Here is an 18,912-nt window from a genome sequence, read left to right as displayed (position 1 = left end):
CCCCCCCAGGCTTTTACCACTACTTTGCTCCACATTTCAGGATAATGCATAAATCCTCTGCTTTTCCCTCAACTTCCAGTTCTTTTCCTTTCTTTCCTAGATTACCTTTTACATCCCAGAGGGGGGAAAAAGAAGCCCAGAATACTTTAAACAGAATAATTTCATGTGCCAGCAGTTTCAAGGCAGAATCATAATCACATGCAGAGAACAATATTAATATCACTTATCAAACCTCCCACACTGTGTAAAAGGCATTACTGATATTCAGAGTAACTGGTCCAGACTTTACTTTTCCATGTGAGACTGCTCTCCCAGTTTCCTGCAGCTCAATTTTTCTGTCAGTTATGCAACTTATGTCATATTTATATAACCAGTTCAAGGGAAAAAAAAAAAAAAAAAAAAAAGAATTACTCTAGCCAGCAAAACTGTTCAGTTTTATAAAGCCCTTCAGCATGAAGGAAAGGGTCTGGGCATGTTCCTTAAAAATCCACCTGTTTGCAACAGGCCAGGACATTAAAACCACTAAATTGTACTTCCTCCTCTCCCATTTCAGTCAAGAGAAACTGCAGCCATTTTGCCCAAGAAAACCATCAGCAACTTCTTCTTCCAGTAGTTTTCAGCACTGTTTCAGTTTTTTGGAAGGATCTGTGTAAAACAAATTCCTGGATGGGATACCCAAAGTGCTGCTAAAGACATCAAATAAGGGAACAACCCCCTTAATCTGTCACTTCATGTTCTGCACAGAAACTACAGTGAGAGATGGAAGTGACAATTCAGCTGCCAAAACCCCAAAATGCTGATTTTTTTAAGACTCCACTTTCCTTCTCGAGGAGGTTCAAGCATATCTGTCTCACCCTGGCAGCAAAACTGAGCAGTTCCAGCCCATGAAAAGCTTTATTGCAGGAAAGCTCTCAGCATTAACTGCCTGAATTATGTGCTTGAACTGTAAAAGCCATTTTCTATCAATTTAGCAAGTGTTTGCCACTACCAATACCTGAAACCTAATTGCATTTTAAGTGCTTCAAAGATCTGGAGCAACTCTGAGTGTGTTTACAGGAATAATGCCTGAATTGCAAACTGTTGGCCACGCTGCAAAAGAGCAACGTGAATATTGCCAATTTTTCACCCAGAAGAAAACATCTTGTCATTTTTAATTGCTGTTGGACATGAGACAAATCAGGAACCAAGCCTCAACTCGGTGTTCCTTCCACAATCTGGCTTCTCAAGCTTCCTTCTGGGTCAGAGATTCTCACAACAACCCTTTTCACACCTCGATAAAACCAGTCCTAAGGGTTTGCTTTTATGTGTGAAAGCTTTGACCTCTCCAAACAACGCAAACACCTTCCATTTTATGAAAACAGAGCAGCTTTCCCTGCTGCAATTCACACCCAACACAGCTACAGAGTCAAGGATTATCCATCTGGGTGCTGGATTTTGAACCTCTCTTCCTCATGCCAGATCAGGCATCAGAAGGTGCCAAAGAACCTGAGGCCAGCTCTGTAGAAGAAAAAGGTGTTTCACCTCCAAATCCAGGGAGCAGGTGGTGGGAAAGAGGTGAAGCTGTCAGGATGCTACCTGTGAAAACAGATTTTTCCTCTCTACACAAAAAAGGGAAGCCCATTTCTCTGAATTCAGTCTTTATTTGCAAGACTAAACCACTACAGAAATGTCTGTCTAAACTTCCTGAATTTATACCACTTGTAAGAACCCTGCCTTATTCCAGCCCTAAAGAGGTAAGGCAAAAGAATGAAACTAAGGTGAAATTGCTGACTCTTGTTTGACCAAGGGAAAAATGAGTTGAAAAGGAAAGTTGATTTTACCCCCCGAGTGACTGTTCAGGTGCACTTCAGCTTTTTGCTATGCAGCTGATAAAGGTTTGCTTTTCAAAGTTCCAGCATTAAATAGTCCCTCCAGATCTTGCTTCCCGATTTTTTTAAAATAAAATCATTGAACAGACAATTTGAACACACAGAAACAGCATCTTCCTGAACAGTTCAACACTTACTGAAGCTACCTCTCAGAAAAGGCCACTTTGCAATCAATTCTGAAAGAACCGTGCAGTGCACAACCTTCCAGGAGTTCACAGACTTAAAAATTGTTCCAGTTCTGTCTTTATATTCTTTTGCAAGTTTAAATCCACTCACCCTGGTTTTTTACAAGCTTTTCACATCACCTTTCCCAAAGGCCAGAGACACATTGTGCCACCGGGCTTCGGGACAGCTTGCAGATACTGTGACACTTAGATGAGCAACATACTTAACAACTGAATCACTAAAAATGTACTGGCAAAAATATTTGTAACATCTGCTTGTGATCAGAAACTTTTAACATCTCAAGCCTGACAGATTCGTTGGCTCAGCCAGAGGAGCGTGTCCTGAGCTGGCCCTGCATTTCAAAGCACCTGTCTCGGTGTCACCTAACACAGACCCACATCAAGGTGCAACTTCCTGTGTGTTTTAAAAACAAGTGCCAGGAGGAAATGCCTCCCAGTCCCCTTATAAGGGCAAAACTGAACTTAATATCAAGCAGTACCAAAGTACATCCACTCCGCTCGGGAATAAAACTGCAGGGAATCTTCCAAGAGTGAAGTTGGGTTCATTGGAGTGAAGTTTAAATATGGACACAACTTCAAATTATTTCCATCTGCCTCCCCCAATAAAAGAATCACAAAAAGCCCCCGAAGTTTTCTTGCACTGCACTTAGCATTCTAGACATGCCTCAAAATATGACTTCCCATCGCTAATCCCTCAGAACAGACACTGCATCCTCCTAAGCACAGACTGTTTAAACAGAGCTGGATCCATCCTCTCCTGCCACACCGAGCCACTGCTGTGTTGCCTTTCTACCCTCAATCTACATTATTAGCAACAGGCTTGGTGTGCTTCAGATTTTTGTGTCCTGGTTCCCCTCATACACGGATTTTAACAATCACCAGCTGGAGGGGATTAGAGAACCATAGATTGGTTTGGGTTGGAAGAGCCCTTAAAGACCAATCTAGTTACGACTCCCTGCCATTATCCAAAACAGCAAAAGTTTTTGCACACACACACAGAGCAGAATGATGTTTTAGGCATCTGGCAAGGGCATACAGTCGGCACATCTTGCCCGCTGCCAGGCTCCCTGCTCCACATCCCTGCGCATCCTTCGGGCTGATGGAGATCCAGCCACAGGTGACCCGCCACAGCTGTCACTTACCTCCCGTGAGGGAAGGGGCAGAGGGGGGTGGAAGATGTCCCAGAATGTCTCTATGCCGTACAGAGGAACAGCTGCCAGACCGACAGCTGGACACCATCAGCTGTCCCAAGCCCATCGCTTGCCCGGGAGTTGAAGGCAGCGGGATCTCCCCCAGCACAGAGAGCTCACAGGGCTCCGCGCTCACCCACGGGCTCCGGGAGATTTTTAACTCCTCCAAAGCCACCGGCGGCCGGAACCGCTGCTGTTTCAACGCTGTTCCTTCCACCGCCGCCCCGGCCTCCCCCGCCCCGCCGTGCCGAGGCCGAAACGTGGCTCTGACAGCCCTGCCCGGCCCGGCGCTGCCCGCACGGCCTCGCACCCCTGGCTCGGGGCACCCAGAGCCTCCGCACCCTCTCGGATCAGGGGAACTCAGCGGTTCCGCACCCCCTGGCTTAGGGGAACCAGAGGCTCCGCACCCTCTCGGATCAGGGGAACTCAGCGGTTCCGCACCCCCTGGCTTAGGGGAACCAGAGGCTCCGCACCCTCTCGAATAAGGGGAACACGGAGGCTCCGCGCCCCGGGAGCGGCCGCCCCGCTGAGCCCGGGACGCGGCCGCCGGGAGAGCCGCACACCGCCCCCGCGCAGCCTCCCCGGGAAAGGCGCCCGCCGCCCGCACCGCCCTCCCCGGCTCCCCCCGTCCGGCCCCACTCACCGCTGCCGTGGCGCCCGGCGGGGCGGCCCCGCGGGGCGGCCCGGGGCGCTCGGTGCGGGGCAGCCCGGGGCGCTCGGTGCGGTCGCGGGGAGGCCCGGGCGGTGCGGGAGCCGGACGGTGCGGGCGGTGCGGGAGCCGGACGGTGCGGGAGCGGCCCGCGGCGCTCGGCGGCGGAGGGCGGCGGTCCCGGCACGGCAGAGGCCGCAGCGGAGCATGCGCGGGACCGGGACCGCCCTGAGGAGGCGCCTGGGCCCGGCCGCCCCGGCTGAGGCAGCGCGGGGGGGAGGCGGTGGGGTGGGTCCGGTCCGTGTGTGGGGACAGCGCCTTCCAACCCGAACCGTGCCAGGAGGCGGGGGGGTGGGTCTGGTCCGTGTGTGGGGACCGCACCTTCCAACCCGAACCGTGCCACGACTCTGTGGTACTCCTCTGTCACCGCTCGGACAGTGCCGGAGTTGAGTGTTCTTCCCCACCCCAGTGCCGAGGCTGTGGCTGTCACCTCCGCAGATGCCCAGAGTTTGTCATGGTGCGGTTTGAGCTAGAGAATCACAGGATTAATTAGGTTGGAAAAGCCGTCCAGACCATCGAGTCCAAGCTGTGCCCGCTGCCCACCTTGTCCCCAGCCCAGAGCACTGAGTGCCGCGGCCAGGAATTGCTTGGACACCTCCAGGCATGTGGACTCCAAACCTCCCTGCACAGCCCCAAGGCCTGACCATCCTTTCCATGAAGAAATTCCTCCTGATGTCCAACCTAAACCAGCCCTAGCACAGTTTAAGACCACGTCCTCTTGTCCTATTGCTGGTTACAGAAGAGGCCGGCCCCCACCGGGCTGCAGCCTCCTGTCAGGTGTGTTCGGATCATCTTTTACAAAGCCACAACCTGATTTCCATTCTCATGCCGATGTGAACGAGCCGGTGTAAACAACTCGGTGTTTACGCTGAAATGAGGAGACACTCACAATTGCCCTGTCTGCACAGAAAAGAAACCAGTTTCTTCACTGCGGTTTCAAACTCTAGTCAAAGTCACAGGAAACAGCACAAGTGGAAGTAAAACGAGTAAGAAAATGATTCAGTTCAATGAAATCATTCGCCCCTGCTTCCCACACACCACACGTATCTGGCATTTTCTTCTGACAGAAGAGTCAAGCTGCTGCTGCCTTATGGGGGAATTGTCCTCAAAGACGAATAGGTCATTAAAATCCTGTCCTGATAAATGTGTCCCCTGCATGTAACTCAGACTAAGCACACTGACATCATTGTATCAAGGTTTTCTCGCGTGGCAGCACCAGGTGTGAAAGGCCCCTTGCTGTTCTGAAGTGTTTACACACCACTACAGTTGCTCTGCCCCAGCTCATCTACCTTGTGCCTCAGCAATTCTGAGTTTTGACCCTTTTCTCCAGGAAATCGACCTGGGAGTTGGGTGCTGATGGTCTGGGAGTGCACATGTCCAGGTGGTTGTAGTTCACAAACCACAGCCAGATCATAACGGATTCTGGTTTTTCCCTCCCCCAAGAGGAATCAAGCCAGCCCTTCCCCACCTGTTTCCACAGCTGTCAGGGAACCAGCTGGGTGTAATTTGGATGATTTTGCACCACGTTAACCTTTTTCCTCAGCTACATGGCCACTGGTCTGGATTAACCATGTGCTGTGGGAAAGCACTGGAGCCTCACCCTATTTCCACCCCTTTGGTAATCTCGAGATTAGAAAAGAGCCTGAGGTTGGAAGGAGAGAGATTAAACAGTGCAAATCATAGAATCATGGAAGGATCTGGATTAGAAGGACATTAAAAATCATCTCATTTCACACCCTGCCACTTGCCACTGTCCCAGGCTGCTCCAAGCTCTGTCCAACCTGGCCTGGGACACTGCCAGGGATCCAGGGGCAGCCGCAGCTCCTCTGGGCACCCTGTGCCAGGGCCTGCCCACCCTCCCAGGGAAGGATTTTTCCCTAACATTCCCATACGTGTGGATGTACCATGGTTCCCAGGCCTGACTTTTTCTTGTTCCCTGTTCCCCACATTTTACCTGCAGGGGCTGCTTCCAACAAATCTCTTTCCTTCTCACCAGCCCTTCCCATGGCTTTGCCTGGATAAGGATAAAATCAGTTTTCTCGGTGAGTTTTCATGCTGCAAACCACACCAGATCTTTATTATTTATGCCTCACAGGCAGAACTCGTTTCTCAGCACGGCAACTGATGCTGCAAAGGTCCTTAAATCCGGGAGCTCAGAGCTGCCAAGCACAGCCCAGCCGAGGTTGTGACGAAGGATTGCATAAGGGGCTTAGCCTGGGGCTGCTCGTCAGGAGAGCAGCTTTACCTCTGCTCCATCTAAATCCATGCCCAGGACGAGGAATGACCCAGGCTCCCAAAGGCCACGTGTTTCAGCGAGAATTAAATTCTCCCACACCTCACTTTAAAAAACAGGGGCTGAGCTCCTCTGGCACTTGAGTCTCACAGAAATCGTGTGTCCAGTCTCCCCAGTCCCGTCTGCTACATGAGCTTCTGCCTTATTTTCCTTGATTTTGGGACACTGCTGATTTCTACTCATCGTTCTGTGACACGAAACTGGGATGAAATCAATGTGCTTCTAAAAATTCCTCCAAGAACTATGTTAATAACAGGGGGAGATTTCCAACCTACACCCAAAATTCTCTGCGTTTACCACCACATTCCAGCCTATGGGAAGGATGTAATTTTGTATTAAAACTCTTAAAGTAGTTTTCTGTAAGGAATTAATCATCTGTATTTATGGCTGACTTTGTTTCTTGCTTAGAAAGAGAACAGGCTTGCAAAGAGCTGCAGAAAAGTAAATAAATAAAAATAAATCTCTTTTTTTCCCTCCAAGTACTTTACTGGGGTGCAGCGACACATCTGAAGAAGTATCTTGTATCTTACATCCTTCTTTATTTTGCAAATTCCACGATTCACTGATATTCTCCACCAAAAAAATAAAAGGCAAAATACAGAACATGAGATCTGACTGTCTTGGCATTTGTGATTTAAAAATCATGCTAAATTCCAACAAATTCTCTCTTGTAGCCTTCTTTAAAGGGTAGGGATGGATGCACAGATTATCCCTTACTTGCCCACTCTGCAGTTTGATTTCAAGCTTCACCTTTGCCTCTGAAATGGGATATTTACACTCTACTTTAAAATGTATAAATGTTTTAAAAGCTTTTTTTTTCATTGTATTTCAAGGTACAGTGAGGGGCATATGGTAAAGTGCTTTAAATCACCAATGGCATCAGCTTGGGATTGACAGGACCTTTATATAAAGGTGATTTAACACCAGCTAAGCACTTCCAGTTTGTCATTGATTTGTTCCTGGCAGTAACTCTGAGGCCTGGTTCTCCTCACTCGTATCAGCAAAATTCAGGAGGATGCAATGAAGTCAGAGGCTCAGTGTGATGAGTAAACAGGGATGTAAAATTCCTTAACCTGTAGTAGTATTTGAGAGCATTCTGAGAACAACTCCGTGCCCTTGTGCGCTTCTGCAGACTGGTGTTGAAATTAGAAATAATTTTATTAATTTTATTTCTGGTTCTCCCCATGCTGGAGGATGGGGAGGAGCCAGGATGCAGGGCCAGGAAGAGCAGCTTTGGGGCAGCACAGGTGGAGGGGCTCACCCAGGCAAACCCTGGGTGTCCCAAACCACCCCTTCAGCTGGGTGTGGTGGGTACCACTGCACCCCATCCCCACGGAATATCGCAGAGCCTGTGAGGCCCCTGGCTACTCGTGGGACTGGCACAGGAGCTGTATAAATAGACACCCAAGTACACAAGTTCTTTACATCTGATCTGTTGCTGAATTTATCTTCAGCTTCCTGTGCTCATGGAACATGCGTGAAACCCCGCTGGTGACACTGTTTTCAGAGGGCTCTGCTTGGAAAAGCAAGTGAGAGAATTTATTTTGAGACACCAGGAAGGTGTGAATTGCTTCCGAGTAATTAAATACTTCTGAAGATGTGGCTCAACCCTTTTTTTAAAAGCGAATAATCTCAGTTTGTGGAAGGAGAGCTACTTCATGTCGGTAGTCCAAGGGTACTTTGCACAAAGAAGATTAGATTCTGCCCACGCAGAGCAGCCCCTGTTCCGAGGGTGCCACAACCATGCTGCAGGGGGATTTCCTGGGCAGGGCTGGAGCGAGCTGCCAGAGCCGTGTGTGGGAGGTGGGACAGGAGCTCTATTCCCGACTTTCCTGGCCGGGGGGATGGAGTTCACTCACTTTGCTCCAAGCTGGGGAGTGGGAAGATGCTGCTGCTGTGTCTCAACCCTGCAGCAGGCGTGTTCATGTTGCTGCTTGCCCTCATCGTCTGCTCTTTCCCATTGACATCTTTCTGCTTGTTCACTGTTCTTACACCAAACCAAACCAACAGCTTTATTTTCATTTTTTTTCCCCAAATTTCTCTGCTGAAAAATATCCCTTCTGTTGCCTTGTTGGGAAGCAGAAACTGGGTTTGTGTCGAGCTCTAGAGCAGCTGCAAAGGATGAAGATGGTGATGGTGGCCAGCTCCAAACCCCACTTCTGGCTCCCCCTCCTCTGAACTCCAACTCATTCCATGAGCACGTTTTTATTATGCTTCAAGCAGATTAATAAAATACATAAAGACAGATCAATACTGCCCAGAAGCTCAAATGCGTTTTCTTGAGCTCATCCACTTCCCAGCAGAGCCCTTTCCAGAAGGATGAGCTTGGTGCTGGCACAGCTCACAGGTACCCACTTGCTGCCTGGCTGTCTGCCAGCCACACCACTGGAGCTAGACAATGCTCCTGCTCATAGACTGACTCCACGTCCACAGGTATTTATGGATATATATGGAGCTTTTTCTCTGGGAGAGATATACATATCCCAGAAAAAGCTGTATGTGCAACAGCTGGCTTTTATAAGGGTAAGTTTAGAACTTACTGAACTGGAATGTGCTGGTGGAGAGGCACAAAGCACAGGAGGGGACAAAGCAGAGCAGTGACCTCAACCAGAGCAGGAATTAAATATTTTAGGATCAGAAACGCCACGTTTGTCACCAAAATGATACAATATTGATCATGTCCCTCTCTGTCCACATACCCCAGAGCTTGTTTACATGGCTGGGGCATTTCTCAGGTCATGCCCAGCATTGCAGGTTCCCCGTCCCACTCAGGGGGACACATGTGACATAGAGCACGTAGCATTTCTAAAATCTTTAATGCTTGGACAAATTCCAAAGCTCACTCTGCTGCTGCTGTTTTTCTCACGTGCACTTTTGGAAATTCCAGTTCCTCAGTCTGGGTTACAAAGCAGCATTTTGAGCTGGGCTTCACCATATTCCCCCTCCCTCTGTCATAAGGAGATTGGGAATTAAGGTTGTGTTCCCAGGAAGGGTGTTGTTCATCATGGCACAGAGGGTTCAGAAATACAGGCAGGGTGGCAAACAAGCTCCAAGTCTGGAGGAAAGTGGAGTTTTTTCGCATTAGGGATGAGCTGAGGGCCCCAGTCCTGCTGTGCTGGTTGAATGGAGTCAGCAGGACCATGTAGCTGCTGTGGAAAGGTGTGGGAAGAGGAAAAAGAAAAGTGTCAAGGATCTTAGAGACAGAGAAATGTGACATTCTGGCTGGTCTCTGTCATCCTGGCTGGCCTTTAAATGGCACACATTAAGAGCAGAATTGTCACAGTGCACTTGGATATGGGTTTCAAACCTACTGAGAACATCCAGGCTGCAACACAAAATCTGTCGGAAATAGCTGATGTTACCACTCCAGTCCATGAAACCTATGGAGGTGAGGAGCAGTGTAGGAATTTTCTCCCATCTCTCTGTTTTCCTCATTTCCTCTTGTATTTCAGGCAGTTGTTTTAAAAGGCTGCGATATTAACTTAGCCGCGTTCAAGTGGTGAAGAAGTGAGAAGTCCATAGTCTAAGAAGAAACTAAACAGACCTTGTTCCTCTAATAATTTTCAGATAAAACACCCATGAGATTTCCTTTAATGGGGCTGCAAACACAACTACAGAAGCTTGGTACATTTACATCCAAAATTAATTAGGCTTAATTAGCAATAAACCTCTGGAAATTTTCATTTCCAGAGTCCCCTGGATACATTTCAAACCAGGATGCAGCAAGGTTTTGGATGCTGGAGACGTGGTTGCTCTGCACAGCGAGGAGATTTTGCTCAGCCAACCATGTGACTTTTTTATCACTCAGGGAATGTGAGCACACGTGTTTCAGGAAACTGCTTGCATATGGAACACACCAAATCAGGAACATCCTCATGGAGCTTCTCACATTGTCTCTGTGATCTGTCCATCGCATCCAGCACAGCCCGTGCTTCCATGAGAAAAGGACTGACTCCTCCTCATCCACTTCCATCTGGAAGAATCACTTCTGCTCAAACACTGACACCTTTTTCTTGTGTGTTTTCCTTAAGCTCATTTAAAAAAATTCAGGAGGTGAGAATCCCACCACGGAAAACAGCTCTCCCTGTAGCACTTAAACCCCTGATGCTCACTGACCTCCCCTGCTCCTCTACCAGCCCTTTCCCCAGGGCTCTTTGCTACCAGCAGACCAAACCTGCCTGTGCTGGTGCTGCCCTTGTGTGTGCAGCCCTCAGCTCATGAACTTTCCACCACCATCAGCGCCAGGCTGGTCCCAGCAGCAGGGACAAGACCCATGGATGGGGTCTTCTTGGGTGCTGGGATGGGGTCCACAGCTCTGTTGTCCATTCACCAACACCTTGACCAGGAACCATTTGCTCTCTGCCAGACTTATTTTTAGGCAGGAGGAATCTGAAGCTTGTGCAAATGTTTAAACACATCTCTCCTGAATTATTCAGTGTACTTTGCCTGCTCCTGGAGTTAATTCAAAGAGAGGGCAGTCAATAGAGCTCTGACATTCACCGTGGGGAGGAGGTGGCAGAGGGAGCACCGACAACCCCCTGCCCTCTCCACCCTTCCAACCCATGGGCTCCAGCTCTGGGCTCCCCTGGCACTGCTGTCCAGAATCAAATCTGAGCAAATTTGCCTTAATTTAAAAAGTGACCCTATGTGGGCACAGCACTGGGGACTGGCGTGTCCTGAGCTACAGGTGAGGCTGCAGCGCCTGGCTTAAGAAGATCCAAGGAAAAACCCAAGCAGTCCTCATGGTTTCCTCTGTTTTCTGCTCTGGTTGAAAGAGGCTTTTTCCAGTGGCAGATGCACATCCCTGTGCATCAAAAAACCCGAACTGCAGCTCTCAGGCTCCTGAAGTCAAAGGAATTTGAGATTTGGATTAGAATTTCATCTATAAACTGAAGCACAGCTGTGAGCCAAAGCCCTCTGGAGGAGAGGGGTCTTTCCTCTGGCTCCATCACTCCCAGAAGAATTATAACTTTGGGCCAATATCAATTAAAGGCCTTGTATAAGAGTGTATTAATCCACATGTGGGTCTGTGCACCTCTCCTGTTCCTGTGAAATGTTATGAAGAGCAGATTATGTACCAAGTTGTGCAATCCTGGCTTTCTCATCTGCCCCAATACAGAAATTACAGCAGTAACTTTGCTACTGCACCACACTGGAACACTCAGCTCCTGCTGAGTACTTTTGTCCCGATCAGCCATCAAATAAAGTTACAGCTTCCCTTGGTGAATCAAGCTAATGACAAACTGCAGGGTTTACATATAACCCAACAACTCAGCAAGCAGCTGTTTCCAAAATGTGAGATACAGGCAGAAACATCTTATGGAGAAAGGAGAAGGGATTGTGTCATCCTCTGTTCCCACACTGCTCCTGGGCACTGCTTTTCCCAGTTCCAGGGAAAAACAGGACAGTACAGACAGACTTCAGCAGAGTCTTCATTACACTCTGTCCAACATCTGCAGGCTCACGCTGAGGAATTGCTTAACCAGACATAAACCTATTTTCTGGTACATCTAATATTTGCATGGGGACATTGTGAGTAGGCTGCTCGGTTTGTAAAGATGTTTAATCATGAAGGTCTGGGTTAAAGTTCAAGTTCAAGTGTCTGCACTAAGCTGGAGAAGATCTGAATGAGCAGCAATTAAACCAGTCTGACTCATATGGGGCACTGCTGGACTTTGAAATGACTGAGTGCTTGAAGCTCTGTTGGGGAGGATTCTTTTTATTTTAGTCCAAGAGGAATAGAAGGTACATTTGGAAAAAAGAAAATTAATTTTGGGGAAAGGCAACATCTTCACCTGGTTTCAAGGCTGAGTGCCTGCAGACAATGGATGCTTTTTATCCTGCTGCTGTCAGAAGGGCCAGGCTGCTCCGAGCAGCAGCTCCCACCCTTAAAAGGCTGAGTTGTGGCTGGGAGCCAGGAGCAGACCAGCCGTTCCTGTCTGCAGCCTCACAGCCCCGAGGAGACATCACAGGAGCAGAACTGCTCCTCTCCTCATGCGGAACGTGGGTGGGAAGGCGGCGGCGGCATCCAGATGGGAAAAGGGACTTTCCTGATGCAAAAGCCTGAGAACCACTGGGTAAGAACAGACCCATCTGGAACAGCAGCTGAAACACGGCACGAGAAACTGCGTTGCCATGGGATCAATCCCAGGAATCACAGAAAGCTTTATCAGAGAGAGGATGTTCCTCAGGGACCTTGTTTCTGAGGCTGTATCACTGGATGCAGGCTGTTTACGTCTTGCTTTAACATGCTGGTGGGAGGAAGTGCTCTACTGCCAAGAGACTTTGAGATTGTGCAGCAACATTGGACAGCAAACCCACCAGTCTGTCCTGTGCCTAGATCAGTAGGAAGCTACAGGAAAAAGAGATGGACTCCCTGTCCACCGTGCTAGAGAGGGACATAAACTCCAGTAAGTCTGACTGGAGAGGTGATGTTTTGAGGCACAGCCAGTGCTTCAGTTCCTGTCCCATGCCAGAGCTCAAGGCCGTGCTTCTTGTGACAGGAAATGAGAGGCACAAGTCACTGGGGCAGGCTCTGTGCCCTGTTCAGCAGCCCCAGATATGTTTCCCATGCACAGCTCTGCTGCACATCCCTAAAAACAACACGGGTTGGTCATTAACCCCAAACCTGAGCCATGGCTTGGCAGGTGAGCAACTGTATCCTTGGATCCGATCCATAACAAACCTCAGATCTGCCTCTGAGCAGTTATCTTGCTTCCTGTGGGAAGGACAAGAACTTTATGGTTTCTCTAAGGAGTCACCACCCTGACTGTTTCCATCAGGAAGCACCTGGAGCTGTCCCTGGGGCAGCACCATGAGGACCTGGCTGGATGCACCTGCTTTTCTCCCAGGAAAGGGGATGCTCGTTCCCTGAGCACCTGCTGGATCCAGAAATAGGTAAAAAGAGAGCCCCGGGCAGCCTGGGAGCTTTCAAATGCTCCCATCTCCAGGATCCCACAGCTCCTCCTCTCCCATTCATCCTGGAATGGGAGTGTGGCACGGCAAGGAGCACAGCAGTGTTGCTGTGGGACAGCCAATGCAGAGATGACCAGTGCTCCTTTTTGGGATAAGCACATTCCTGCCTGCTCAAGGGGTGCCTGTAGCCTTCAGAAAGAGGAAGCTGAGGCTTGACTCTGCTCAGATTTTAATCTAGAATTTAAACTCTTGGTAGCAGGATGTCTTTTTTTATCGTTTGCAGTTCCTGGTGCGGCAGAGCCCTCCTCCAGAACCAGCCTCGAGCCTCTGCCACAGCACCAGTAATAATTTCCCCCCTTTAAGTGACGCAGGCTAGCAAAACGTTCCATCACGGCTGCACAGCCCCGACCCCGCCGGGCTGGCCCCAAAAACTTCCAGTGAGGAGCAGGGAAGTAAAATACCATCTCCTTACCATCTCGGGGCTAATCCCTGTCCTCTCCCCCGAGCAGCAGGGAAGCACAGGGCAAAGCCCTGGCTGGACATGAACTATCCAGCCCCGAAGAGTCTAAACACCACTGGGTCAATGACCACTCCGAACGTCAGGATCAGAACAAATAGTGACCTCTGGAAAGTGCTGCATCAGCCTCGCAGCCCGAATGCCATCTGTCCCTCGGGGAAGGGCAGGGATCTGGGAAACAGGCGCTGCACGAACATTTCTGCAGGGTTCCGGTTGCTTTATGCAAAAAATCTTGGGATTTCACACTCTCACCACAAGCCGGCCCGCGGGGCCCCTCTGCTGTCGTGTCCCAGCACTGCAGAGTTAACTCCCGTGGCACAAAGATCAGCACAGGCTCCCTGAAAACCGCCTCATTTCCACGGATTTTGATGACATCGCTGTAAAAATGACCCAGGAAATTCAGTCTCCCACCCACTAAGCTGAAAAGCCCGGAGGAAACCCTGCAAGGGACTGTCCCAGCTCCATCACTAACTCACTATCTGAAAGAATCCACGTCCCACCGCTTATTTCCATGGGGAGACCTACGGGTTACAGTAGCCAGCCTAGACTGTGGTATCTTTATCAAAAAATATTAAAAAGTATCTTAAGAGTGCTTCATTTTCTCTATTGCTGCAGAATCATTTGTTCTGTTACCAAGTATCCCCCACTGAGCAGCCCCTCTGTGGGTTAATATTCACCAGGCTGCACAGGACCCTGCTTTGGGAACCATTCCTGAAGGCTTCCAAAGCACAGCATTTCTGGAAGCCCTCCCGAGATGAAACAGCCAATAAAGAGGCAAAGTGTATAATATTTTATTGAAACGAATTTGGCTTTTATGCCAATTTATTCCAGGTGAAACGAGCACACTCCAGTGGAGCAGGACGATGCACATGGTGGGTTTGGTGGCCCCAGGATGCCGTGAAGCTCAGATGGCTGCCATCCTTCAGTTATCACAGTACTGTACCTTTACAAGAGACAGCATCAGCACTGTGATAACTGAGCCAGGGCAGCCTGGCAGTCATTGGCCCCTCCGTGGCACTGCCGAGTCCTTGGTGTCCTCCTCCCTCAGTGTCCCCAAAACCCCGCGTCACCCCACGTCACCCCACAGGTGAAAGCCTCAGGAGCCTTAACACAAAGTGGCTTTGCAGCTGAGGTTCACTCTAGGAAATTATCCACATAATTAGTGTTGTTTTAATGACCACGGTGGCTTCTGCAGCACAGCTCAAAGTGGTTTTAAGCAGCAGCTTCTTCTGGGCAAATCCACCCACGTTGGATTTAATGGAGAAAGGGTAACCAACCTTCTACACAGGGGCAGCCCTTTCTCCCCCTTAAATCCAGCCAGCCAGCAGCACTCTGCTCATGCTGCTCAAGTATTGGGTGTCAGGGAGCAGCCAGGCAGTGGGGACAGTGGCAGCCAGCCAGGAAAGCTGCAGGAGCCACTCTGGGACAGCAGGATCACCACGGGCACGACCCCGAGGGCGGCACCAGCACCGTGCCCTGAGCCCACCAGGCTCCTGCTGCCAGGAGCTGGGATTTTCCAGCCCATCCCACACCTTCACTGGGATCATCTGGAGTTTGGCACATGTGTCTCCAGAGCCAGCATGGCAGATCCTCCCCGTGCCCTCTGAGAGGAGCAGCTCCCAGTGCCAGCTACACTCACAGGGGCTGCAACTGCAGGAAGCAAAGAGGGGCCACGGCGTGTCTGAGTTGGCATTTTTAGGTCATCAAATCCACATAAAAACATTTGAAATACACAATCCCACTAATTATAAGTTAAATTATAAGCTGCCATCAACCTGTATTTACTCCCCCGTTTTTTCACTTCCTTAAAAACAGGCACTGCTGAAAAGATCACAGCACTATTTCTCCACGCCCCACTTTGTTGTGTATTTCTGCAACTCTACCTTCTTTGTCTTTTTTTCCCTAAAAACAGGCATTCCTGAAAACATCACAAAACAATTTCTACACCCCTCACGTTGCCTGAGGAAATCGGATACATCAAGTTCTGAAATGAGTTTAAAAAAACACAACGGTTTTATGTCGCCAAAGTTAATGTGTTACTAAGGTTCCAATAAAAGTCCATTTATGATGTCGATGGACTCGAGCAGCACAAAAAGCTTCCATGTTTCCACCAGGAGGAAGCAGAAACTCCAGAAGTGGGGTTTTTTTTATCACTCTAAATAACTTACCTGGCAAAGAGAAGGTGCTGAGATGTTCCAGAAGCTGTTTTAAAGAGAGAAACACGCAACACTCGGCTGGATCCAGCCATGAAAACGCTGCCTTACAAGTTTGCAACTCCAGAGGGCAATGGAGAGGCAAACATGGAATATCGGAGGAGCAGCACGCAGGGGAAAAAAACATTTGTACATTTTAAAACAAACTCCAAACATACATTACATAAAAAGGGGACAGTCAACAGATTATGCAATGCTGACGTAAGGCAGCACAGATGACTTCAGCATGCATCCCCAAACTTGTGGATTTGCCACAGTTTGTGGATTAATCATTAAGGAATTGGCTGTTGCTAGGAAGGCACAACAAAAACTTGCTAAAAATATTAATGAATTCTGTCCGTGCAACGGTGGGTTTTGAAAAGGAAAGGAGCTGCATGAGCAATGAGCCCTTGGCTCTCACTCTGAGGTGTCTTCACAGCACCATTGGTATTCCAGGTGAGGAATTCTAGTGATTTCAGTGGCATGGCTTAAGTGTAGGATTGGGAATTCTACATTTCACAGGCTGAGGCGATGAGAGAAGAATCACTGTTTTACAATTCAAACATGCTTTGATCACTCTATCAGGATTTTACTCTGTGCTCCAGCAGTTACTTATCATGGTATTAAATGGAGAGGGTGGACAATTCCTCCCCAGCACCCTCTGGCACAGCCAACTGTTGGAGTTACACCCATATTCCTAGGGCTGGTGCCATTTTCTCTGGAGGATCCAGCTCTTGCCCCAATACAAATACAGTTTGTTGTCTTGCATCTCACATACACACACACACACTGATTTTTGCTTTGCTTCAGCCAGACTAAAGCTACAGAGACCTGATGCAGAAAGCTTAAGTAGGTTCTCCATTTATCTGGAAAAAAACACCTTTTTTTCAGCAAAAGCCACATTAGTTTTGGAGTCCAGCACACAATTTTGTTTTTGTTGTTGCTAAGGCCCTGCATATTTCCATACACTTTTAAAAAAAAAAAACCCTCTACTTTCCAGTGTCTGCTGCCAGTTCTCACCTTTGAAACCCATTTAAGCTGGCCTGGCTGGTTTTTAAACTCCAGTTCCACCTCCTGCCCCTTTGGGGCTGGTGACATTTTTTCACTTGTTTCATAGGAACCAAAATTCCTTCAGCATCACAGCGATGGGATTGGGGACATTCCCTGCCCACAGCCCCAGCGCTTGTCCCTCCCCACCCCTACGCACGGGTCGAGGATCTTCCAGCGCTGCGAGCTGCTCTCAGCCTATACGGGCTCATGAGGCGTGTGGGGAGCAAACCTCATTTCCATCTTCCTCAGCGCGGCTTGAACGCAAATCTCGGCGAGTCTGAAGAGGAAAGAAAACAAACAGCTCGTTACGGGGATACAGCGGCGTGACGGGCGGTGACACGGCCGCGGTGACGGGCACGGAGGCTCTGAGGGGTGGCGGAGCCCGGGCCGCCCCCGCCGCTCCCTCCCAACTTTGCTTCGAGGGCGCTTCCCGAGCTTACCTGGAACGGGGGCGGGGGAAAGCCGTGGAGCAGCCGCGGGACGGGACGGGTCGGGACGGGACGGGTCGGGATCCCCCCCATGCCCGCAGGAGCCCGGGGGGCGCCCCCCGCGCCGCTCGCCCCTCAGGAGCGCCTGGACCCGCCCGGGGCAGGGGGGGCGGCGGCCCCGCCCGCGCACCCCCTGAAAATGCGAGTGCGCCACGGGGCAGCGCCGCGCCCGGCGCCGCCGGCCCCGCTCCCCCCGCCGCCGGCCTCCCACCCCGCGGTGCCCGGGGCCGCGCCGGGCCGGACCCACCTGCGGGCGCGGCGGGGCCGGGGCGCGACATGACGCAGCACGGGCGGGCGGGCGGCGTGAGCGCCGCCATCTTGCCGTGTTTATGGCAGCGCCGCGCGCCCACGTGACCCGCGCCCGCTTCCGGGGGCGGCGCGGGGGCGCGCGCGGGCGGGAGGGGGCCGGGGAGCGGCGCGCGCCCCCGAGCGCGGGCACGGCGGCACCCGCGGGAGCGCGCACCCGGCACGGCCCCGCTACGGGCACGGTACGGGCACGGTACGGCCCCCGCGGTGTCCGCGGCAGCGGCGGCCACGCGTATGACACGCGTGTGCACAGGCACGGTCGTGCACGGACACAGGGCAGCGCCCGCCGGGACAGCGCCGGGAGTGACACGCACGCAGTGACACGAACACGGAGTGACACACACACACAGTGACACACACACAGTGACACACGCACACGGAGTGACACACGCACACACAGGGAGACACACATGCAGCCGCACACGCAGAGGGAGTCACACACAGACACACAGCGAGTGACACGGGCACACACAGGGAGTGACACGGGCACACACAGGGAGTGACACACGCGCACACGCAAGGAATGACACACACAGAGCCACACACACGCAGTCACACAGACGGAGTGACACGGGCATCCCCACGGTGTCACCAGCGCTGAGCAGCCCCTGGGCACGGCGGGCTCTGTGTGCCAGGCTCTGTGTGCCAGGCTCTGTGTGCCAGGCTGTACGGGGACAGGCTGTACGGGGACAGGCTGCTCTTGCACGCTGCTCTCCCAGCCTGTTCACAGGCTGCGCACCATCTCCAGGCTGTGTGTGCGCGCCGCCTGTGCATCCACAGGTTGTAGCTCCCCGGGCTGTAGTTTTCCAGCTGTGCATTCACAGGTTGCACGCCCACAGCTGTTTTCCGGCTGTTCGCAGGCGGGGCACCCACAGGTTGTACCCGCAGGCTGCAGCCGCGGTGGTCGCGGTCCCCCGTGGGTCCCCCCCGGCTCCCAGCGGGCACGGCCGTGACGGGCGTGCGGGACGTGCCCCGGGAGCCGCTTCCATGGGCAGCAGGGCTCCGGCCAGCCGGGATGCTCCGGGCCGGGGTGCGCCGAGCCGGGATGTGCCGGAGCGGGATGGCCCGAACCGGGATGTGCCGGACCGGCATGTGCGGGACCGCGGGGGCCCCGTCGGGCCGGGGGATGGGCGGGCGGCTCCGGGACTACAAATCCCAGGGTGCCGCGGCCCGAGGGGGCGGGCGGGGGGAGCGGCCGC

At 51.3% G+C, this 18,912-nt stretch overlaps 1 protein-coding gene and 1 long non-coding RNA gene across 2 annotated transcripts in view; both read right to left on the bottom strand.

Moving 5' to 3' along the window:
- JAK1 (Janus kinase 1) overlaps window positions 1-3,937 on the bottom strand; it is a 44,629-nt gene extending 40,692 nt beyond the window's left edge. Inside the window, exon 1 of the mRNA XM_039555663.1 lies at window positions 3,887-3,937. The gene's annotated coding sequence lies outside the window, so the exon portion shown is untranslated. The remainder of the gene's footprint in view (window positions 1-3,886) is intronic.
- Window positions 3,938-9,802: 5,865 nt separating this feature from the next.
- On the bottom strand, window positions 9,803-17,348 carry LOC109145908. Its single transcript, XR_002047591.3, has 2 exons — window positions 17,077-17,348; window positions 9,803-11,087 (listed from the first exon to the last, which is right to left on the bottom strand). It is a non-coding gene; the product is annotated as an uncharacterized LOC109145908 (long non-coding RNA).
- Window positions 17,349-18,912: the final 1,564 nt, after the last annotated feature.

The sequence above is a fragment of the Corvus cornix genome, chromosome 8, assembly GCF_000738735.6.
Source record: "Corvus cornix cornix isolate S_Up_H32 chromosome 8, ASM73873v5, whole genome shotgun sequence".
In the NCBI taxonomy this organism is placed as follows: Eukaryota; Metazoa; Chordata; class Aves; order Passeriformes; family Corvidae; genus Corvus; species Corvus cornix.
Note: the sequence above shows the minus strand (reverse complement) of the source record. Positions and strands in the feature narration are given on the sequence as shown.